The sequence below is a fragment of the Corvus moneduloides genome, chromosome 9, assembly GCF_009650955.1.
Source record: "Corvus moneduloides isolate bCorMon1 chromosome 9, bCorMon1.pri, whole genome shotgun sequence".
NCBI classification, from domain to species: Eukaryota; Metazoa; Chordata; class Aves; order Passeriformes; family Corvidae; genus Corvus; species Corvus moneduloides.
This window is the reverse complement of record NC_045484.1, coordinates 30,791,620-30,816,613: the sequence shown is the minus strand read 5'-3', so window position 1 is coordinate 30,816,613 and position 24,994 is coordinate 30,791,620. Positions and strand designations below refer to the sequence as shown.

Genomic DNA, 24,994 nt, shown 5'->3' with positions numbered 1-24,994 from the left:
TAATAAGTGACTGAACTCATCTGAAGGTTTTCCGTGTTTCTGTTGCAGCAAGAGGAAGTTTAAAGGAAAGTTGTACAAGGATAGGTCCGGAATAATGAGGTCAAACTCCACGTGGAGTACTTCAGTGTAGGGGCACCTTTAGCATTCCTGGAAAGGATCCTCTCTGAATTTTCCTATGTTCTGGGATCCTCAGCACAGGGAGGATGTGGAGAGAGTCCAGAGGAGGCCCCGGAGCTGCTGCAGGGCTGGAGCCCCTCTGCTCTGGAGCCAGGCTGGCAGAGCTGGGGGTGCTCACCTGGAGAGGAGAAGGCTCCAGGGAGAGCTCAGAGCCCCTGGCAGGGCCTGAAGGGGCTCCAGGAGAGCTGCAGAGGGACTGGGGACAAGGCATGGAGGGACAGGACACAGGGAATGGCTTCCCACTGCCAGAGGGCAGGGCTGGATGGGAGATTGGGAAGGAATTGTTCCCTGGGAGGGTGGGCAGGCCCTGGCACAGGGTGCCCAGAGCAGCTGGGGCTGCCCCTGGATCCCTGGCAGTGCCCAAGGCCAGGCTGGACATTGGGGCTTGGAGCAGCCTGGGACAGTGGGAGGTGTCCCTGCCCATGCACTTTTAAAGGTCCTTTCCAACCCAAACCATCCCACAGTTCTACATAAGCTCACTGTGTCCTGCAATCACCAAAGCATCCCAGTGACAATATTCCACATTTTGCAGCCCAGAGGGTTGATCTGCAGAGCGTGGCCACCACAGCCGTGGAGTGGCCTTGTGGCAACCATGAAATCCAGAATGGCCGTGGGTTTGTCTCAAACCCCACATGAAAATAACCTGATTTCATGCTGGGAATGATGAGCTGAATAATGCCGTGTTCTCCATCCCTTCCTGGAGATGATTTTTATCCCAATCCAAACAGAAAAAAGGGGTGGCTGCTGTGTGAGTCACGAGGAGTGGACAGTGTCCAGGGCCTGCCTCTGCCTACCAACAGCAAATAAATGCTCCTGCAGTGGGAGAACTGGTGGGGACTTGCCCCAAAGCCTCCTGCAAATTGGTTGCTAATGATTCATCAGAGATACGAGGAATACGTGTCATGGATAGAATTCCTGACCCCTTTATCAGTGAAACACCCAACCATGCTGCAGAATCTGTCTGTACCCATCAGCCTTATTGGAAATGACACTGCATTTAAAACGAGGGAAAAGCAGAACGCTCTGTTTGTTGTCCTGGGTGGATACAGCTCGTTGGACTCGAGGGTTGTAAGGATTCTGCCTTTCTTTGATCATCTTATCACCAGTGGCCCTCTCCAATCTGCCAGCCATGTGCAGCCCTCCCTCCTGCTGGCAGAAACAAGGCAGAGACAAATGGCTTGCAAGGAAAATGCCCTTTTTGAACAGCAGCAATGAAAAGATCTCCCAGCAGAGCCTTTGGTTGCTTTCCAGTGGGAATGACAAATTAAGATGGGGCACAGATAGCATAGCCTCAGATCCATCAGAGCAGAGCCACAGATCACAGCCCATATTTCAGCTGGCTCTTCTTTGAGCCTGGGTCTATGAAGCCATTAATTCTTTCATTTTTCTTATCTGTTATTCAGCAATTAAGCAAATTGCAATTGCACGTCTCTCTCATGGGAAAGGTAGCTGGCAAAATAGAACCTCGAGCCAAAGGTGCTCAGACAGCAGTGAAAATATTTTCTTTAATTCTGAACAGACCCAAATGATCCCAGGTGAAAAAAAGAAGTCTTCCATAGGAGAAAAGTTTTAGCTTGTGCAAAGTGAGTATATTTTAAATAATTGTGTGAAAAAGAATTAAGTGCTTATCACTGTCTTAAGGATTTGCCACAGATATATCAAATTTACTTTACATTGGCCAAATTATACCAGTGCAAACTCATTAATATTCATAATACCAAAAGCCAAACTGGGTTATTCCTCCTTCACATCACTGATCTCAAAAACCCCTCAGTCAGATTAACTACTCCAAGGCACCTTTGCACTCACTTTGAAATGATTATAAATTAGGTTAAATTACCCCAGAGCTGTGATTTTCTTCCATCAGTTTTGACTTATGAGTCAAATTAGTTCGAACTCAGCAGTAGAAAAGTTCCTCTTTTGATTTTTTGGTGGATTTATTGGAACACTTTGCTTATTTTTCATTTCTCTTTTGGGGTGTCCATGTCAAATACATTTTAAAAAAACAACAGGAAAGAGAAGTGTTGAGAGCAAATCCAGCACAGTCTGGGAAATGAGTGGTGATGGTGATATGGGAAAATCACTTGGAATTCAGAGCTGCTGAGAAATGACAGCAAGACAGAACCACCTCAAACACTCCACCAGCAGGAGCAGCCTTCATTTATTCCTTTACAGAATCTCAGGATGATTTGGGTTGGGAGGGACCTTAAAACCCATCCCATTCCACGGGCAGAGACACCTTCCACTATCCCAGATTGCTCCAACCTGGCCCTGGGCACTTCCAGGGATGGGGAGCCACAGCCTGTGCCAGTTTTTCACCCTTAAATGAACAGGTTATCCTTAGTTTTACCCCAACAGATTAAATTAAGCAGACAAGACATTGGAAAAATTGAAGAAATGCATAGAAATGCTCCAAAGGGTCTTCAAAAAGGTTTTGTTCTAGTCATTAAAGGTGAGGAAACATGAACTGGCACAAATATTTAAATAATTTTTACTCCAGTCAAGGGAGACAGAGGTGTAGCCACGCAATTAAACGCTGCCCTGACTTGCTCGGCAGCAACACTTTAGAAATTGAAAATGTGCTTTTTGGCACATGCAGCTGTACACAACTGCAGGAGTCAACCTGGGAGAGAGCCTGGGTGTACATGCAAACAGATGATTCACTTAAAAGGGATGCTTCCCGAAAATACGTACCCAAAGTGGAGCGATGTTCCCAAATCCAGCCCTCCTGGGCAGCTCAGGAGGTTTAAGGAACGGGAATTTGTCCCTGTGATGTCCAAGGGACACTTTATGTAACTGGGATGATGGACAACAGGCTATCACATCCCTCTGGGTATGCTTTTGGGACTGGAATAAGAATTCGTAGGAGGAACAGACACAACAGGGCAGGTGGAAACGTGCCAGGCTGGGTCAAGGAGGATATTGTGTCTGAAGGAGCAAGGAATGCGATACAATATAGAGCTTGGCAAGAGAGGGAGAAATGGTTTGGATTGAAATAAAAGATAAAAAAGACCAAAGAAGGAAGATAGGGAACTATTGTAGCCCATCTGGAGGAAATCAAAAAGCAGCCAGGAATATTGATGCAGATGGAAAAGCCTCGTGTTGGCAAAGGGATGTGGTGAGGAGAGTTGGGATGGTGCACGAGGCACAGGGCTCTCCCACCTGCTGGATTTCACTTATTCCCTGATTTTTTAGGCTTTTTGAAAAGTTTCTGACCCCCAGCCAATGTTTCTCCTGCTCTCTGCAGCTCTTGAGGCCACCAGCCCAGAGGACATCGGGCCGTCCTCCTCCTCCTTGGCCCTGCCCTGAGGTCACCTCAGTGATCCAGATCCAGCTTAAAACAACCCCTCTGGGTTAAACTTTAAAAAAAAAAAGTGATTAAAATCCTGGTGAATTCCCCAGGATGGTTCAAAGGAGGTGGGAAAGGGAAGGAGCAGCCAGGGATGGAGGTGGTGGGATCACCTTTCTGTGGGGCTGTGGATGATGATCATCTAATCCCACTGAAAATACAACACAGCGTTTTTCCAGAGGAACAGGATCCCTGCTCCCTCCTGGACATCTGAAGGCAATATGGGAGGGGAGGTCAGCAGCCCCACACAGGGGGGAAAAAATTCATTTAAAAATACATGAATAAAGTCCCAACATTTAAAGGTATGTAGCACACAGGATGATACAATTTCATTAAAATGAACTCTGCATTTGGAGCTTTGGCAGCTTCAAAGCCCTGGCCCTGCTCTGTTTTGGGAAGAAAAAAGCCCCCCTGGGGTCACCTCCGTGCTGTGGTCAGGTTGGCCAGGCCTCCAGTGCAGCAGGTGCCAGAGGCTCCTACATGTTCCTGGCTCCTCTGGTTGGACTGGAGTCGACTGGGAAGATTTCTGGGTCCTGGCGCAAACAGAGCCGTGGGACTGAGCAAGGCAAAGCCAGCGAGCTGAGCAGGAATTGGATGGGGATGGTTGTCCAGAGCAGCTGTGGCTGCCCCTGGATCCCTGGAAGTGTCCAAGGCCAGGTTGGACAGGGCTTGGAGCAGCCTGGGACACTGGAAGGTGTCCCATGTCAGGGGTGGAATGGGATCATCTTTAAGATCCTTTCCAATCCAAACCTCCCCAGCCCAGCCTGAGGCCGTTCCCTCTCCTCCTGTCCCTGTTCCCTGGCAGCAGAGCCCGACCCCCCCGGCTGCCCCCTCCTGTCAGGGACTTGTGCAGAGCCACAAGGTCCCCCCGGAGCCTCCTTTGCTCCAGCCTGAGCCCCTTTCCAGCTTCCTCATGACAATTCCTCCTCATCATCTTCCTGGTTATAGGAAAATACATCCTGCAGAGACACTGAAAACAAGCAGGATCAAAAAAAGGTGCCTGGATCACCCACGGGCCATCTGCTGACCGAGATGGCACCACTGCATGAGGTGACAGTGAGAACCAGCACTTAGAAATTAATTTGTCCCATTTTCAGACAAATTGGTACCATTTTCAAATGGAAAAAAGCCCCACAAGCTTTAAATGATGGAAAGAAGCTGACAGTGCCACGGGAAGGCAGCAAAGCTGCAGACGTGCTTCTCATCAGGATCAGGTCAGGCCCTCTCCAAAAGAGCCTCAAAATTCCCAAAACCTCACAGGCAGGTGCTGCAGATGCATTGAAAATACTCAGCTCTGACTGGCAGGAGGTCAAGAGATAAAAACAGGGAGAGCATCCGGAAGGAGCCACCCCAGGGAGGGAGCAGGAACAGGAGGGAAGAGCTGTTTGTGTTCGGGAACAAGGCTGGCACAAAGATCATGGGCAAAAACTGGCCAGAGGCATCTGGGACAGGAGGACAAGGCTCAGAGACGGGGGGTGGGATATTTATCCAAAAGAATGGATGCTGGGAGAAAAGCTGGATGAGGTGGGCCTTACAGAACCAGGGATTTGGCCTTCCTGAGCCGTGAGGGAACCTCAACCCTCATGGTCCAGCCTCTCATTCCTGTGTTTCCATGGTCCTGACAACAAATAGCAGGACAACTAAAAAAAATGTACATGCAAATAAAATCATCCACACAAATAAAATAAAATCATCCAGATAAAAAAACCCACACAGATAAAAAAATAATATATTAAAAGTAAAATAAAATAAAATCATCCACACAAATAAAATAAAATCATCCAGATAAAAAAACCCACACAGATAAAAAAATAATATATTAAAAGTAAAATAAAATAAAATCATCCACACAAAATAATACAGATAAAAAACCCCACACAGATAAAAAAATAATATATTAAAAGTAAAATAAAATAAAATCATCCACACAAATAAAATCATCCAGATAAAAAAAATCACACAGATAAAAAATCATACATTAAAACAAAATAAAATAATCCACACAAATAAAATAAAGTCATCCAGATTAAAAAAAAATCACACCGATAAAAAAATCATACAATAAAATAAGATCAACCACACAAATGAAAAAAAAATCACAGATAAAAAAATGATAAAATAAACCCATGCACACTAATAAAAATATCATACACCACCCCAAGGCAGCCCCAGTGCAGAGCTGGGGTGTGGAGAACTTTGGGGAATTGCAATCCAAGCCTGTGTGTGGATGGAAACCACGAGCTGGGGCAGAGCAGTGGCTGGGGTGGGTTTGGGTGCAGTTTATGATTATGGGGGAGGAGGATGGGGTTTATTTCTGTCTTGTTTTGGCTGGGTTTGGTGGTGTGGGTTTTGGACTGCCCTATTCCCAGGAGCTCCAAACTGCTTATTTGGGGTTTTGTCAGCTGGGGCAACACCTTCTTTAAGAAATGCCTTTGGAAAGCAGAGCCAATCCATTTCTGAATCCCGAATATGAGCTGACACCACAAAGCCAGAATATTCCATATCCATAATATTCCAGGCTTTGCTCTTAACACCACAAGGAAAGGTCTGGTGGGGGGTTCCCAGGTGGGAATCCACAACGAGGAAAGTCCCTGGGTCAAAATTTGAATTTTGAGAGGGGCAATCCCATGCAGCTCTAAACTCCATCAGTAGGAATTTTTGTTCCTCAGCATGTTGGATGCTCTGTTCCTTTCCCTTCCCTGTCTGGTAACCAAACCATGGCTCTATTCCAGTGCCAGGGAAGTTTGCTGCTGCTTTACCCCCTCATCCACCTGCCAGGTGAGTTGTCACACACAATTAGGTAATGTTTTAAAAATACTTTTAGATCTTCAGACATGAGGTGCCATAAAAGTGCAAAATGCTGTTGCTGGTCGGCAGAACGCTTGAAACGCCCATGTCACAAGGAATCATTACCAACAGCAAGGAAAAATCCACCTTTGTAAGATGGAAAGGTCTCCTGAATTTCCTCGCTGGGGATGCAAATCATCCCTGCAGTGCCTGTACTGAGGGGCTGGAGTGGGTCCAGGGCAGGGAACAGAGCTGGGGAAGGGGCTGGAGCCCCAGGAGAGGCTGAGGGAGCTGGGAAGGGGCTGGAGCCCCAGGAGAGGCTGAGGGAGCTGGGAAGGGGCTGGAGCCCCAGGAGAATTCCTGAGGGAGCTGGGAAGGGGCTGGAGCCCCAGGAGAATTCCTGAGGGAGCTGGGAAGGGGCTGGAGCCCCAGGAGAATTCCTGAGGGAGCTGGGAAGGGGCTGGAGCCCCAGGAGAGGCTGAGGGAGCTGGGAAGGGGCTGGAGCCCCAGGAGAGGCTGAGGGAGCTGGGAAGGGGCTGGAGCCCCAGGAGAATTCCTGAGGGAGCTGGGAAAGGGGCTCAGGCTGGAGCAAAGGAGGCTCAGGGGGGACCTTGTGGCTCTGCACAAGTCCCTGACAGGAGGGGGCAGCCGGAGGGGGATGTCGGGCTCTGCTCCCAAGGACAGAAGAGGCAGCTGAGGGTCTGAGCTCTCCTGCTGTGCTCGGCTGGGAGGGAGGGATGGATCCAAACCCTGCAATTACTGCCTGGCCTCTGGAAAAAGCTCAGAATCTCTCTGTCCCTCAGGCTCCCCCTGCTTTACGAACTGCCTGTGACACACCATCAGGCTGCTCCAAAGGCTGGGGTCTGCACTTCTGGCTCGGGCAGCACTGCCAGAGGTCACAGGGAGTATTGCCCCTGTGATGAGGGCCCTCTGCTCCTCTGTTTCCCAGCATCAGTGAGGCAAAAACTTCTATTAACACTCACGAGGGTGACAGCATCCACTGGGGATGTGCAAAGCCCCAACATTGGTTTATAAAGTGAAAATTTCGGTGGTGCATAGGGGGAAAAAAAAAATAATAAAGCCATTAATGCAAACGCCATTTGCATTTCCACGCAAATCATCCCTCAAACCCGATTTGAAAAAGGTCTGCACCCCCTCTGCTGGGCTGCTCCTGATGCGCAAACATTTACCCGAAGGCAAATGCCGGAGGGAGAGCCCGGGAGCGGCTCTGAGCGTCCTGGAGAGGAGGAGGAAAAGGAGGAGGAGGAGGAGGAACTTTGCACCGGGGAGCAGCTCCTCGCTGTCCTGCGTTGGACACGAGCACGGGGTGCGGAACGTTCCCAGGGGAGCTTGGCCTGCCGGACACGGGGAGCATCGAGAGCTCTTGTGCACCCACCCCAGGGAAAACAACGGGGAAAAAGGTTCAGAGGAATGGGAACAGACTCCTGAAATAAAGATGGATGAGGAAAGCTGGGAAGCGTTGGCTTTGCTGTGTACAGAAAACACAAGGATAAAGGCAGTAAAAATCCCCAAAGGTTATTCTGCATACGACCATTATCCACTGTTTTCCGTGCCCATGAAGAATAAAAGTAGAAGAAATCCGCTCAGTTCACAGCAAGAGGGATTTCTGTCAGATACTTAGAAAAAACAAGGTAATTTTATACTCAAGTACCCCAGAGTCTCCTCCCTAAAAGCCAGTGTGGGATGGAGAACAAACCAGAGGGGTGGACATGGAAAAGAAGGCAGTTCCAGGGCAGTGTTTCCCTAACAAACCTTCCCGTTTTAGTTGAAATTCAAAGCCAAATTTCTGCTTTTAAGATTAAGAATTAAAAATGGGTAAAACCAGGTTTTGCTGAATTGCTTGTACTAGCAATCTAGTGGAAGTATAAAATAGTATAAAATCTAATTTCCACTGGAAAATATTTTTATCAATTGACTTTGCCAACTGAAGTAAAAAAAAAAACAAAACCCCAACCCAAAAATCCTATAAACCTCAACCAGTAAGTCCCACTCTGCTCTCCACATCTCATTTGCCCAGAGTCAAACTGATGTCCCCGGGCTGTCAGTGCCATCACTGGGTGTGACCCACACGGGACCCCACTGTCCCTGCTCCAACCCACACCCAGCATTTCCTCACTGCTGCCTTGTTCTTCACCTTACTCCAAATTATTCCAGCCACAACATCTGAAAGGGAAACTCTCAACCTGTTTTTTTTTCCCATAGTTTGAATATTCATGGCCTTTTTCCCCCCATTTAAATTCAACTACCTTTTGGGGATTTTTCCCCCAGTCCTCACATATTAAATCTTCCAGACCACATGGGTGAGGACCACGGAATGGTGCCCCGCAGATGTGCCAGAGGAGGGAGAAGCTGGGATGTGGCTGAGCCTGTCCCAGGACCTCAGAATATGCAGGAAAGGGAGGTGGAGTTGGCTGGAAACAACCTGAGCTTGGCCAGCCAGACCTTCACAAACTCCAGGCAACACACTGGGATGTCTTGGGTCGTTTTTTGTCCATTGAAATGGTGATTATTTATCCAAGTAGATACACAACAGTTACAGTCCAGCTACAGTTGCTGGAATTTTAAACTGACCTAAGAGAAATCACCCTCTACATCCACCAAGGGTTTGGAAGCTCTCGCTTGCCCCTTTAGTGACACTTGTGCGACACTTTAATGACACTTGGAGCTTATATGTCAACCCAGCCTCTAATACAGATCATAACAGGAATATTTTGGAGCTCACACAGCGACACAACCCCCTCTGAACATTTACAGCCTCTTTTAGCAAATGTCTTTGTTAGAAGGAAGAAACGAAGCTCTTTTGTTTGCTGGGCTGAGGAGCCCTGGGTTGCTGACAGATGTGCAGCTGAAGAGCTTTTCTGCTCCACAGAAGTTATTATGTGCAAGAAAACAACTCTGGGTGATGAATCACAACTGTCAGGGATGATGACAAAAATAATTGAGCTCACATTTGGGCTTGGGTGCATCTGCAGAAAAGCTGCAGAGAAGCAGCACAACGCAGAGCCCTCGATGTTTGGCTGCACTCAGGGAGTGGGGCTCAGGATGGGACCAGGGGCTGCGGCAGAGCAGGGATCAGCCAGGCTTCCCTGTGGGGAACGGGATTGCTCCGTGAGGTGGGAATAAGGCAATCTCCAGCCCACGATCCCAGCTCTCAGTGAGGCAGTGCCTGTGGAGAGATCAAATCACTGCCAGGGCACTGAGCTGTGACCGCACAGACTCTGCTGGGGGAGGGCAGCAGCACCTGGAAACACCAGGGGAGCTCAGTGAACACCTTAGGGATCACAGGATAAACTGAGTGGGAAGGGACCCACTGGATTATGGATCCAGCTCCTGCCCTGCACTGACACCCCATCAACCCCACCCTGGGCATCCCTGGCAGCGCTGTCCAAACACTCCTGGAGCTCTGGCAGCCTCGGGGCCGTTCCCATTCCCCGGGGAGCCTGGGCAGTGCCCAGCACCCTCTGGGGGAAGAGCCTTTCCCAATATCCAACCTAAACGTCCCTGGCACAGCTCCAGCCACTCCCTCTTACCTTGTTCCTGTCACAGAGAGCAGAGATCAGTGTCTGCTCTTCCTCTTGCGAGGAAGTTGTAGGATGCAGCCCCCCATTCGCAGGCACGGCTGCTGACATGCTTCCCATGCCATCCCACAGCTCCGGGAGCAGAATTCCGTGTGCATCAGCAAACCTCTTGTGTGACAGCATTTGAAGTGCAGACTTAGAAATGGGGATGCTGCAGGTCAGCCTGGGATGAGTTGAATCAGAAGGGAAACATCATTCAGGATTCAGTAGTCGGGGAAAAGGAAAAAAAATCCTAAAATCATAAAGTGGTTTGGGATGGAAGGGACCTTAAAGCCCATCCAGTTCCACCCCTGCCAGGGGCAGGGACACCTCCCACTATCCAAGGTCACTCCAAGCCCCAGTGTCCAGCCTGGCCTGGGGCACTTCCAGGGATCCAGGGGCAGCCCCAGCTGCTCTGGGCACCCTGTGCCAGGGCCTGCCCACCCTGCCAGGGAACAATTCCTTCCTAGAAATACGTATAGACATGCTGGCCTATAATATCCCATAATCCATTAATCCAAACCCGATGTATGACACGAGCAGCTACATGTGCATGCCTGTAAAATTCAATTTGCATCATTTATAAATGCAGCCCTTTGTTGTAGCAACTGCTGCTGCATATGTCATGGAAAAATATAAATCAACAAAATAATAGGATTGACTCCCATTCCAAGCTTTCCTATTACCCCCTCATGAGGGGCTAAGCCCTTCCCAAGGGATTTGGGAGGCCCTTTGGCCAGCAAGGCCCTACCATAAAGCCTCCAAGAACAGCCTCAAATTAAAGGACAATTTCCCCATTCCAGCACTGCTCCGACCTGCTTGGAAGATGCCAAGCAGCCCCCTCAACCTCTGATTATTATTTCTTCCAGATGCTCCCCTCATGCAGGGGCTGTCTGGATGCCTTTGATCCATTAAAATTCCAGCTCTGGCCATGGCTGAGGGCTGGATCTCTCCCTTTGCTGCTCCCTTCTCTGTCAACATCCATTATGGAGAGCCCAGTGCTCCCCTGGCCACGGGCACCACCTCCAGCAGCAGCAGGATGAAAGGGCTGAGGAATGGGAAGGACAGGAGATGGGGAAGGATGGCAGAACATCTGGGAGAAGTTAAATTTTCATTCGTCATGGCTGTGGCCTGCTGACAACAGCTGGGTTCCTGCCTCGCATTCAGCTCTTCCCTTGCAGGGACAGCCTTCCAAGGCTGCCTTTGGAAATGGTGTTAACAGATGGATGGAGCTGGAAAAGCCACCAGGGCAGCAGCAAAGTGAAAAGGACCAGGTTAGGATTAATCCTGATGGATTCCTACTGGACCCAGGCTTTACGAACGAGGCCCCGTGGCCCAGGTAATCAATATTGCAGATCCAGCACTCGCCCAGCCCTGGGGCGGTGGGAGAGGAGCTGCTTCAGGAACCAAAGGAAGCTGCAAGACTCCCGGGGTTTTATTCCTCACACTCCTACTGCAAACCATCCTCTCCCAGCATTTCTGTGCTTGGAGGGAAACGTTCTCCATGGATTCCTGGCAAATGGAATTGCAACGTGTGTGTACCCAATAAAGGATCTTATATCAGCTGCAGCTCCAGCTCTTTTCCCTGACACACTTGCCTTTGCTAATTCCAAGCAATCCAATATAAAATATATCCTGCTCCACTGCTGGGCTGATGGAATAGCCTGGAGAAAGCTTCAGAAAGCCACAGGGCAGGTGGCTGCAGCACTATTTTTTCCCAGGTATTTCATTAATCCAAGAGAAAGCAAGGAGATTTACTGGATTTTAAACAGTTCCTTCAGATATTCCCTAAAATCAAGCAGTGCTTCAAAACTAGCAGCGACTCCTGGATTGCAGCTAGCTGTCATCCTCAAAATCTGCTTAAAGGTCTGGGAAGTCTCTTTCTGGGGAGGAACCAAAAGATGACAGGAGAGTATTTCTCAACCTAGTTAGGTTCCACAGGGATTATAAATAATCCAGACATTTTTGGTATCTTTGGGCTCAGGGACTCACTGAGCCAAATCACTTCTCTGACTGTAGCCAAGTACATTTTCTGTGTCCGGCTTTTCCTAGGGATATTCAGGAATGACCTTTAAGCTTTCAGGCTGTATTTCTGTGACCTAGAAAAATCAAGGTATAGCAGAGACTTGACATGTTTGCAGCAGAACACTGTGGTTGTTTTGTGCTGGGTTCTCCCAGGGTCATTCCAAAACAGATATTCATTCCGAACTGCCTTTTTTCTTCCCAAACTTCACCAAAAATAAAACATATTTCAGTCTCTGAGGATGGATTTGACTTCCTCACATCGTCCCAACGATCAGGATGTTACCAGCAGCTGTGAAGAGGGGAAAATAAATCCAAGCCCTGTGCATGGATCATCATCACCCCATCAGGATAATCCGCAGGTGCTGGGGGAGAGTGGAGCAGCCTGACATGCCCTGCTGGAGCTTTGGGTTTCTCCTGCTCGGGAACAAAGGATTTCTTGTTCGGTCAGACCTTGCACTGAACTCTTCCACCCCCAAGCAGCCCTGCTCCTCTCCCTCCCACTTTCACCCTTTCCCTGGGGCATCCTCCTTGTGCAGGGAGTCAGCCCTGCTCTGGAAGCAGGCGGGGATTTGGTTTCTCACAAGACATCCATGGTGGATTTTTCCAGACTTGGCTCCATCCTGCTTGGAATAAACATCCAGGGTTGGATTTGGAGCCTGCAGGTATATCCCACGCGTGTCCCTGTGCAGCCTGGGGTCTCAGCAGGTTTGTTTCAGCTTCTGCAGAGCTCCCAGGGCTTGGAATTTTCACATCTCATTGAAACAATCTTTGCTTTTTGCTTTCTTCCTCCACTCATGAAAACCAAGATAAATTCACAGACCTCACTGCCAGCCTGGGGGGGTTTTTTCCCCCTAAGGATGAACCCGACCTGTGCATTTCCAGCTCTGATATTTCTGACTATTTACATTCCTACAGCCTCCAAAATCAGCTCCTTGCCCTGTCTGGCAGCACTTCAGGTTGAAATTATAATGTTGGGGAAGCTGGTTAATGTCAGGGGCTGCTCCAGGGCACAGTCCCCGTTTCAGGCCATCCCACTAAATTAAAGTTTGTGGGATTTTAGTGGGAGCCCAAGCCAGGATCCTTAAGCTTCAGAAAATGAACATGCCACTGTAACCAAAACCAATTCCCAGGGAAACTCCTCTGACAGCAATGCTGGATACAGAAATCCCAACTGATTTTTGGGGAAGTTGTACCTTTCCAGAGCTGGAGCTCCCAGGCAGTTTGTGCTCCTCATCCAGCCTCTCCAGCTCCCAAAAACCCACAAAATCCCACCGGCAGAGGATTCTGTGAATCTGCCCTGCTCCGTACCTGCTGCTATTCCCAACCTGCAGCACAAAGTATTTTCCACTCCTGGGATGCAAGTAGAATATCCAGGAATTCTTGATCTGCTGGAGATGGGAATGCACGGATTTTATTTCCTAAACCAGCTGAATTAAATGCCTAATTCCTGGCTGATTAGAGGCACGTGAAGTGAGGAAAGGAAATCGTGCTACTGACAGCAAGGGGTGAGCAGGGCTTTGGAAGGAGACTCCCAGGGGAAAAGGCTTCATTTGATTCCAGAGTGCAAAGGAGCACATGATAGATTTAGTGTCTGATTATTACAAATTAACCATAAATTGAAAGCCAGACAGTTTCCTGTTAACGGGGAGGAGATGGAATATTAAGCACTTCATGCAATTATGAGGAATTGTTTCCATTTGGCATAAATCATTCTCCAGCCCCCATTATCTGCCTGGAAAAAGCACAAGTGTCTTGGCTTCTCCACATAAATAACTGCCTTGAAAATTCTTCTTGCAGGGTCTGTGAGTGATGGGCTAATCCTGTTATGAGATTTTAATGCCAAATTACATATTCAGCCTGGAATGATATTATTTAAACTCCTTCCCAGACGAGCAGCACAATCAGAGTTTTTCACTGCAGACATTTTTTCCCTAATATCCCTTCCACAGACAGGGCTGTCAGTGGCAGACAACGCCAGCAGTAATCCACGGACAAAGCTCCAGGAGCATCAAACTGCCCTCAGATATTCCTGATTATGTTTTGATATCTCTGCACAAACGGAGCAGGATCTGAAGGAGTGAGTAACTCATCCCCAAGCACAGGAGGGACTTCACCAAAGGGTGATTTCTGTATTGCTTTTGCAAAAAAAAGCCAAAATATTCTTCATTTCCCAGGCATATTCCATTTAGGAATAGCAATGGATCAGAGAGGGGAACTTTTAAAACTGACAATGAAATGTTGAACAGCTGCTCTTGGGTAAAGGCTAAAGGCAGTAAGGTAAAACTGATAACCCTGACTTGATCCAACTATTATGCCATGACCTAATCTACCTTTACATTAGTTGCTAACAAATTATTCTTGTCATATTTGACTATTTATGACAACAAACTTCGATTTACAAGTGAGAAAACCCACAGAAATCAGTTTGCTTTACAGCTAATAATAATATTGTAATTTATTAATTAAGTACAACTCTGTACAATCAGTAACATCTGAAAGGTGCAGCTACAGAAGATCTACTTCACCACAAGACCTGATAATTTTTAATTACTCTTTAAATTAAATATTATTTAATAAATAAATAAGATCCCTAATTTTAAAAAATTTTTGCTCCATAGTTAAAAATAAAACACAGCAAAATGTATAAAACTGGATATAGATTTCTGTAAATGTGGCTTTATAATTAAAGCTGGTTAAACCTAGTCCTAGCATTAGCTGGGACAAGATGAGCAGCAGTTTCCCAGCTCCCTGGCTTCCCATGGGTTTCTCTTATGCCAATCCAGAGCTCAGCTCCCACAGAAGATGATAAATCTCCTCAGCAAAGCCAAAATGCTCCCAGATCTGCCATGGGAAGGAAGGTGCAGCCAGAGCAGTCCGGGGGATCTGTGCAGTGACAGGCGATGGACCATGACAAAGGGTTTCCTTTGGTCCCACACAGATGGGAACCACTGGAAATTCTGATTGCTCCCAAATTCCTGGTTCGGGAGGGGGAGTGGCAGCTCTGGCTTTAATCAAGAGAGCCACGCGGCCACGGCGAACTCGATCAAAACCGATGGATATTTGAACTGCCAGAGGGCAGGCTTGGATTAGGGATTGGGAAGGAATTCCTGGCTGGGAGGGTGGGCAGGCCCTGGCACAGAGTGCCCAGAGCAGCTGGGGCTGCCCCTGGATCCCTGGCAGTGCCCAAGGCCAGGCTGGACATTGGGGCTTGGAGCAGCCTGGGACAGTGGGAGGTGTCCCTGCCACGGCACGGGTGGAATGGGATGGGATGGTTTGGGCTGTAAGGTCCCTCCCAACCCGGTGTGGGATTCTTGTCTCTGATAATGACAATTAAAGGCACCGAGGCAGCTGAGCTCACCTGGATCCAGAGCCCAGGTGAGGTGGAATAAAGCCCGAGCCTGTCCTTCCCGATGGAAAGCACCCGATGCCGGCTGTGGCAGCAGGGGAGCACTGAGGGAGCTGCCCACTGCTGCCAGGCTGGGGGACAAAAGCCAAGGGCTGGGGGGGGTGGCTGCCCCAAAATTCTGGTGTTCAGCTCGCAGGACACTGCCCCTGCCCTGCAGGAGGGGAATGAGGGGACCTTTCCCACTTCCAGCCGCACACCTGGGCACAATCTGGCTCCCACTTCAACCAATTTTCCTTCAGCTGCTGATTGCAAAAAGAAAAGGCCTGTACTTTGTTATTTACTGTTGAGCGTGGGCAGACACGGCAGGAGGGGTGGAGCTGAGTGATCCTGAAGGTCCCTTCCAGGACCTTTTTATTCTGCTGTCCTTAAGAGCCACAGGTGAATCTCCCAAAGCAGAGGCCCGGAGCTGGCACTGCTCCATCAGCTGATGCAGTAACACCAATTAGGGTCCAGTCACTGCAACAGAAATTAATTTTAAAATATCTACCGTGGTGTAGAATCGGGGTTTGCCTGTGTCAGTATCACTGCACAGCAAAAAAAGATGGAAAGATTTAAACATTTAATTTCCTCATTTCTTTTTAGCCTTACACAGGGAGGGAGAAGTTACTGGGAAACTCTTTGGTTTTCTTCTTTAAGGAATTAAGCTGCTGTGGTAAATCAAAACCACGTACCTTGAAATAATTGAATTGAAACAGATAAACGTTAAAAGTGAATCAAAATCTTGGAATTAAATGCTTAATAAAATCAACTTGCACCGAAAACAGCAGCAGAATAACAGAGTTTGTAGCAGGTTTGTGTCTATGGCCCCAACTTTCCACCCTGAGCCCTGTTCCCAGTTCCTCCTCCAACACCAGCACTTCCCTCCCAGCATCCTTTGACCCTGCTCAGCTTCACTTCCACATTAAAACTCATGGACAAGGGGACGGAGCCTGTGAGAGGTGCCAGGAGCATTACCAAGTCTCCACCCAAGGCACTTCCAAGCGTTGCCTAGTGTCGGGAGGTTTTAGATCAATTTTGGGATTATTTTCCTTGCACTTCATCCAAGCCAGGCAGTCTCCAAAGCTGGAGCATGGGAAAAAAAGCCATGGAATCAGTGGGGATGAAGAGGATTTGCCACCAAGAGCCTGAAGGCTCTGGGCAGGATGATTTTATTCCATTTACCTACAGCTGGAGTATGGCAACCCCTCAACACCACAGCAGCAAACTGGCAGCTCTCACCCCATTTAATGCAGATTTCCCGACCCTCTGGGTTAAGCTGAAACGCCATTTTTCAGCACATAAATTGGTTGTACTGGAATTTCCCTTCACCTTTATTTTCACTGCAGGTAAGAATATTATCTCCTACAATAACACTGAATTGTGAGATGTTTTGAAACCACATGCGAGGCTCTGTGACAAACCTTGATCCCTCCTGTGAGGACTCAGCAGCAGCTCCAGAGCCCTTCTTGTCCTGCCAGACACGAACTCTTTGGAGAAAGAGGAAGATGCTGCCACGTTGGTCTCTACTCTTGATTTACTCCACATCTCATTTGTTGTATTTTTAAGATCACAGCCTGGCAGCTCCTCCCCTCCACTTGCTGTCACCCCAAAAGCAATTCTCTTGCTCTGAAGGGTTCCTTTGGGTTTTACATGGACAATTTTGGCACAGCCCATTCCTGCAGGATTTATGGGATAGTTGCTATTTTTCCAGTCAACATAAATTAACTCCCCTCGTCTGGCTCCAGCTTTGGAGATTATATTTTCCTTAGCAAAGCACCCAGTGTTTTCCTGTGTGTTGCCATTGGAAATTCCAGCTTTCCCTTTCATTTGAGGCTTGCAGGAATTAATAAAGCTTCACTTAAAATCAGTTTAGAACGGCGGGCAAGGCCAAACCGTGCTGGATTCAGCAGCAAATACCTGCCCTGAGGAGATGCTTCTCCTCGCCCCCAACTCCTGCATTTTGCCTTTTCATTTCGCTAATTAATCAGAGTGGTCATTTTGCCAGCCTGGCTCTTCCTGGGGAAATTCCCAGGATGGATGCGAATGGCCATGGAAGGATCAGGGTGTTTTCTTTCTTTCCCATTGTCTTTTCCTTCCTCCCTGGCTGCCAGCTGATCACAGGGAGTGGAGTGTGCTCTTTAATTTCTCTGCAGTGACTCCACCAGCTCTGCCCTGTCACTGCCATTGGTCACAGCCCCTCAGAGCTGGATAATCCTCACAGATCACATTCCCAGGCATTCCTACAGTGCTGGGAACAAAGCTCAAGCACCAAGAAGTGTCCAGAGGAAGTGACTGCCGGGCAGGGAGCACCAGGAATGGAGAATTCAGGCTGACATTGACCTACAAATAAACATTAAAGTTGTGGTGGTGCCTTTTGTGCCTCGGAGGTGGGGATAAACCTCCCCCTGCCTGCCCTGAGCGAGGCACGAGGCTTGGCTTGGCCTTGAGTGGCAGGAGAGGCTCGTGTGCCTCCTTCCAGAGGGAAGGAACGGTGTGAGCACAAATTCCACATTGGAATATCCCCAGCTGGGCCTCACTGGGCAGAGCTGATCCACAGTGCAGCACTCAAGGGAAGAACAGTCCAAATGAAAGCTGACCTCAGCACACAGAGACTTCCCTCTCCAAAAGCTGCCTGGAGAAACTGGGGATGCCCCTGGATCCCTGGAAGTGTCCAAGGCCAGGTTGGAGCACCCTGGGATAGTGGAAGGCATCCCTGACCATGGCAGGGGTGGAACAGGATGAGCTTTAGATTCCCTTCCATCCCAAACCATTCCAGGACTCTGCAGTTGGATCCACTCCCACCCTTGGTTGTGCTTCCAAGACAGTTTCATTCCTCAATCCTCAACACCACCTTAAGTACTGCTCCATTATTCACTCTACGTCTCCTCTAAACTTTAATACCTCCTCATGTGACCCCTGGCAGCAGGGAAATTGGCATCTGCTCCTTGTGGGGATGTAGCTCATGATCCATCACAGAGTTCTAGCCCAGGAACGACAAGGGGAAGAGTCCTCACAAACCACCACAGGGTGATGACAGACAGCTGCTGTGGTAACGAGAGCCCAATCAATAATTCACTTGATATTGCTGCTGCAATTAATCAGGAGAAATTAGCAGGGCTTTAATGTGGCACTAACACACGTTTCCTGGCACATAAATTGTCATTTAGCAATGAATGCACCGTGGTTTTACCTCACAGCTGCCCCGGCTCTGCAGGCACACGGGATCCATCAGAGCTGCAGCATCCAGCAGGGCTGGAAAGATTTCAAAGGGAGCTGGGAGACTCATCTGCCCAGCTTGGGCTGGTCCCTCACCCTCTCCCCAGGTTACTCAGGGCTGTTCTGACTTCAGGACAAAATATCTGTACAAGATTTGCCGATTCTCCTTTTTCATTCTCCACAAGAAGCTTGTGGTTGTTCAAATTCCTGCACCCAAATACACTGGAAAGGCAGCCTGATCCCCACCCAGGGGCTGGTTAAATACAGATAACAAGCTGAAGAAGTTGTAAAATTACTCTGAACTCACCCATCACACCAAAAATATTTTCATGACCAGCAAGCTCCACAGAGAAAAGCACTTCTACCTTCTGTGCTCAGAGATGCTAAACTGGGCAGATTTAAAGGCTCAGGGCATCTCCTGCAGAAGGGACCCACCTGTGGAAGGTGTTTGGGGTGGGTGGGGCCCTAAAATCCTAATTCAGGGTGCCCTATGGGGTATCAGTAAATTGTTGCTGTCAGGAGAACAGGGAATTATTCTCAGGAAAACAAAATAAAACCTCAAACTGCTTCCCTGTCATGCCCCAAAATCTGGGGCGTTATACGATGCCCCGTGGAGCATCTAAGGAGAATTCCTGGTTATCTCAGAGCCATAGGAGATCCCAAACTCCCTGACAGTGCTCCAACTTCACATGGTGGTGCTGGCAGAGCCCCCACAGCCCCTCCGGGCTCCACTTCCAGGCAAACCTTCCAACATTTAGGGCTGTTCACGCCAGCAAAACAAGGGAGCTGACCTCGGGATTTCGAGATCGTTCCTTGTTTTATTTTTTATTTAAATTTTTAAAAAATTAAAAAAAAAAAAAGGAAGAGAAAAAAAAGAAAGCCAAACACAAAAGAGCCAGAGAATGCACTTTGCCTCGGGCATCGATCTCATTAAGAATTGCCTCACACCTCTTTCTCATACTCGAGTCAAATGAAAGATTTGTTTGATTTCCTCGCTCTGCAAACAGCCCTCATAAAACTCGTGCCGTTCTCTCACCTCCCTTTCAAGTGCTGTCTTTTTGTCCTTGGATGCTCTAAATTATTAACATATTTTACAGCGTGCCTGAGATAAAAGAGATCTTCCAGCCTGAGTTCTCTCACCCCTGGTGGAGGTTGTTGCTCGCTGGGTACCTTTGATCACCCTCCTTGTTGGATGTGGAGCCACAGGACACCCCTGGTGAGAAAAGGAGCAGGAGGAAGGAGCCTTGCAGCCACCCCTGGCCACCAGCATTTTCAGGCAGCGCTTTGAAGTCACCTAAGTGGCCAGGCTCTGGGAGAGGTCATCCTCAGTGCTGGGAAAAGCAGGATTATGGAAAGGAGTGAACAGCTCCTGAGTGAGTTACGAGGGCAGTGCAGCACCTGTGTTACAGATACTCTGCAGTGGAAGCCGCTCCCAGGAGTAACAAACCTTTTATTGCCTTGTTTCACCGTGAATGAGGTCTTCTCTGCTTCATTAACTCCTCTAAACTGTTTTAAACCTGGCTTTAATAGGAAATGTTGCTGGTTTTTGATTTGGCTTCTTCTCAGGTGACACTATACCTGGTAACAAGCTGAGGAGATGTCTTAGGGGGAGGTTTAGGCAGGGCTTAAACTGGATTTTAGGGGAAATCTCGTCCTGGAAAGGGCTCTCCAGCCCTGGCACAGCTGCCCAGGGCAGAGGTGCAGTCCCCATCCCTGGAGGGTTTTAAAATCCATGTGGATGTGGCACTTGGGAACATGGGCAGTGGTGGCCTTGGCAGTGCTGGAGGACTCGATGGTCCTAAAGATCTTTTCCCACCGAAACAATTCCGTGATTTTGTCATCCCACAGACTGCTAAAAGCTGAACTAAACCCTTTTGGCAGCTGACACTCCAAGAAGGAGCGGGGAGCATCCATCCCTCCTTCCCTCCCTCCTGCCGGGAGCAGCGGCGTCTCCCAGGCAGGGCCACAGGGCCATCTAGAGGAGAGAGAAGAGGAAAAGGAGGAGGAGAAAAGGAGGAGGAGCTGGAGTTTCCCCAGCAGCCATCCTCGGGCAGCCCCGGTGGCACCCGCAGCACCTGGAGAGGTTCCAGTCCTCTCCTGGAATCGCAGCGACTAAACCAGAGCCAGGTCCAGAGGGAAGCTGCGGATGGGAGGCTTTTCCACAGGTGTTGGATAATCTCCCTGGATGCCACCCCGCGGGACACAGGCTGCCCTTCCCGGAGCAGGGACAGGTTCCACAGATCGAAGGGCGAAGATAAGAGCTCATAAAGAGCTGTGGAATTTAAAGTTCAGTTCCGTGTCCCATCTCCCTGTGCAGGCGAAAATCCGGAGCTGGATTTTCCCTGGAAAAGGTGCGGGGCGTTGGCAGCCGGGGGTGGTTTCCATCGGATGAATGGGATCTCAGCTGCCCCCGGCTTCCCTCGGCCCGGAACTGTTCGCATTCCTGGCTGGGAGCTGTTCCTGAAGAGCTCCATCCGAGGTGTCCTTCCCTCCTGCAGAGCTCCGACCTGCTCAGAGCTGGCTCCTGCTCTGTTTATTCCTTTCTCCAGATGCACGGGCCCAGCTCAGGATGCAGCTCATCCCCTGCTCCTTGCCCAACCGACGGTGTCACAGCCCGGCAGAGATGAGAAAACACACAAAACGTTAACGACTCCTCAAGTATTCCTCATCCTAACGTGGGAATTTTCTTAGGAAAGTGAATTCATTGGTAAATTCCGAGGCTCCTGCCTTGCCTCAGAAACAGTGCAACATTTCCATAGCACGATCCTCATGAGATCTTTGCCTTCCCAAGAGGATCTCAGGCATATCCCACTGGTTGAAACCAGGAAGATCAACAGTGACTGAAGGAAACCAGGAAAAAGGAGAAAGGACCACCCTAAACCGAGCCAAACCACCTTCCTCATTTTAAATGCATCCCCAAATTTGTCCTGATCTGTGAAACTGCATCTGCTGGGAGCACCCAGGGAACATCAGCTTCACAGGGCTATAAACAGGGAATTATTCGTGCCACAAGTTGCAGAATAATGTCATAAAGTCCATTTTTCATCTACCTGACAGCTCTGCCTCAAGTCTGCCCATGAATCTGAACTCTTTTCCCAAACTCCTCTGGACAGCTGCTTTTGAACCTGTCCCAAATCGAGCTCTGGCCGGCGCTGCTGTGCTCCAGGAGGATGGAATGTCCCTCCCAGCCCTGCCGGCGTTATTAGCATTAACAATTCTGTCAGCAGCATCCCCGTTTGCTCCTTTCCAGCTGCAGGGCTCCGCTGTGTGAGCAGGGCTGCCTTTTGCTTTTGTTGGCTAAGCCAGCCCAGATGCTCCAGTGCAAACAAGGCCCAGATCTATTGAGAAAAGGGGGCTATTTTTAAATGGGGTTTCTGACTAATTTGCAGCCAGTCAGTGATGTCATGGGCCTCGGATGGCAGAAGATCCCAGTGCTCCAAACCACTAAACTCTTGTTTTGTGTACCAAAGTGGGGGAAAAGAAGGGCCTTAGAAAATTTGGATTTTTCACGTGTGGCTGAAATGGTTCAGGTTATGAAACAACAGCCCAAGGAGTTGTGGGGAACTCTGTAGGTTTGGGTTGGAAGGGATCTCAAAGATCATTTAGTTCCAACCTCCTCCTTCAGGTACTGACAAAATCATTCTCATTGTCACCTATTTTCTGACAAAACCAGGATTTTAAGGGGAAAAAGCAGTGGTGGGACAGTGGAACCAAGTGTGGGGTGCTCTCCGTGAACAGCCCCCCTCTCCTGGCCTGCCAACCCCAAATCCTGCTCCTGTTCCAGAGCATGAAGGGATTTTCTGGGCAGGATTTTTCACTTTTCAGTCTTTTCAGCCCATTTTTTTCAGGAGACCACTCAAGTGGCTGCAGGTCCCTGAAGCTGCAGCTCGGTGGTGGCTCATGGGCTCCTCCAGTTACCCCCATCCCACCTCAGCTCTGCTGGGTTGGGATCTCCCTCAGAGCCACAGATATCCCACATTCCTGATGATTGCTTGGATTTGGCAGCAAAAAGGGGAAGATTTTCCCCTCACTGTGCTGAGGTTCAAGTTCTCCTCCAGGTCTAACTCTTGAGAAGAAAATCTGCCCCCAATAGTCTCCTTTTAAAATCTTTCCCCTCCCTGATTTAGACATCGAGCCATTTGAAACAAACCAACACGAAGCTATTTGGGTTTATATTTGATCCATTGAGGAAGGGTTGGTTTGGGTCAAAGTAAATTCCATCAGGAATACCAGGAGAATTCCCCTCTCAGGAGACAAGGATGAACTTTGGGGAGCCATTAACAGAGTTCCCATGAGGAAATAAATATTTAAAATCAATGTGTAACAGCGATATTCCAACAGTTTCTCTACATAATTTTATATCTGTTATTTCTTCTACTTCAAAAAAAAATGAAATAAAATTTCAAAGTAAATGATAAAAGTGTGTCAATCACCTCCTGAATTATATAGAACCCAATTCTCCTCCCATTTAAATAACTTCTATGTAGGTAGAGCTTCTACATTTTTGAGCTGATCCCAATTTCTTTGGTTATTAGGGAACAATCCAACCTACAAACCCCGGCCAAATCAAGGTGTAGTGCCTGGGTTGGAGCAGGCCAATTCTCACTGCAGAAAAGGTAATAAATGGTTCACATTTACCCTTCTGAACAGGTCAAAAATAACCTGGGACCCTCAGGATTATCCTGGGGAGCTGCACATGGATTTGTAACAACGCTGAGCTTCCTTCCACAGCATCTGGTTCTGCCCATAATTTCCAAGAGGATTTTTTCCCTGCGTGCAGCACATTAAAATCCACAAATGACAACATTGAAACAGTCGGTTCGAGCCTCCCAACAGCATGAAAAGACAATGAGGTTGTGGCAGATTTACAGTGCTGAAAGAAAGAGGAGGGAATCATGACATGCATATTCATGGAAGAGATTAATTGATGCAGCACTGGCTCTGCCCGGGGATGGGTGCTTTTCCAGCCCTGTTCTCATTTCCCAATCCTGGCAGTGCTGTTTTCCTGGAAAATGGGAGCAGCTGTAAGTAAAACCACGGCTTGATGGGCAAAATCCATTTAGCAGACACTGCTTTCAGGGAATTCTATGTAATGCCCACTCCAGGTGCCGCTGGAAATTCCAAAGCCAGGCTGGAATTGAAGCACCCTGGGACAGTGGAAGGTGTCCCTGCCCATGGCAGGGGTGGCACTGGATGGGATTTAAGGTCCCTCCCAACCCAAACCCTTCTGAGATTCAAGAGCTGTCACTGCCTGGGCTTTAAGAGGGCATTTTCCTGCTTCCTGGGATATTAATTTTTCCAGCGGAGGAAACACTTCCTAAACTTCCCGATGTTTAATTTACACCTCCCGAAGGAAATCGGGGAATCCTCGGGACAGAGCAGCCGCTCCCCTCCCTTCCCTCGGCAGCCACGAGATGGCAAAAGAGCTTCGAACATGTGATAAAACACCACAGCTCCGGGGTTTTTCAGCAAAACCCACGGCAAATCCTACCTGGCTGTGTTTCCCAAACTTCTGTGGGGTCAGGGAGCACAGGGAGGTGCCCCAGCTGCTGAGAGGGGCTGTTGCATCCAAGAGGGAAAAGGGAAAATCCAGCCTGGCCTTGGGCACTGCCAGGGATCCAGGGGCAGCCACAGCTGCTCTGGGCACCCTGTGCCAGGGCCTGCCCACTCCCAGGGAACAATTCCTGGCCAAGATCCTATCCATCCCTGCCCTCTGGCAATGGGAAGCCATTCCCTGTGTCCTGTCCCTCCAGGCCCTCCCATGTGCTCAAGGAGCTCTCTGGAAATGTGGTTTTCAGTCCCATTTCTGTCCCTCACCATCAAGCCCCAAATTCCCAGTCCATGCTGTAACAGCCTCAGTGCCGCTTCCAGACCCACCCCGCTCCCATCCCGTGGTTCTGGGAGCTCACTGAGGGATCATTCCTGGCACCCCCCCAGTTCCCTGTGCTTCACCATCATTTCTTTCACAATTCCCAAGGAAGATGTGCAGCAAACTGCTCCTCACACCAGGACAAATCCCTTGTCCCTGGAGGCTGGCACTAATTAAAAACTGAGTTGGTGCCACTGTAATTAGTGAAGATGTGTGAACTCCACGGGGCCCAGCGCTCTCAGTAAGGTGAGCAGTGTTTTACACCAAGCCGAGCTGGATTTCAAACCTCCTTCACAGAAATTATTGAACTTAGAGACTTCATTTCCCGAGGAAAACGCTCTGGGGTACAAACATTTGCCTTCCTGCACTCCTGAAATGAGGATTGCTGCTGCTGCTGCCCTTCTGTCAGCACATTTTTGGCCTCTCTGCTCTCTCATCTCCTGCCAGGCGTTAAGAGCAGCCTGTGAGCTTTGACCAGCCCGGCGCGTTTCGTGAGCTGCTTGTGATGGAGGAAACAAAACCAACGCAAAAACACGAGGCCCCCCCGTGTTTGAACCTGCAGCCAGTGCCTGTGATGCCTTAGGTTTTAACTTTTCTATTTTCAAATC

At 48.9% G+C, this 24,994-nt stretch overlaps 1 long non-coding RNA gene across 1 annotated transcript in view; it reads right to left on the bottom strand.

Moving 5' to 3' along the window:
• Nucleotides 1–24,994, bottom strand: part of LOC116447853 — a 41,560-nt gene that overhangs the window by 5,831 nt on the left and 10,735 nt on the right. The window contains exon 2 of the long non-coding RNA XR_004241713.1: nucleotides 9,865–10,075. This is a non-coding gene — a long non-coding RNA (uncharacterized LOC116447853). The remainder of the gene's footprint in view (nucleotides 1–9,864; nucleotides 10,076–24,994) is intronic.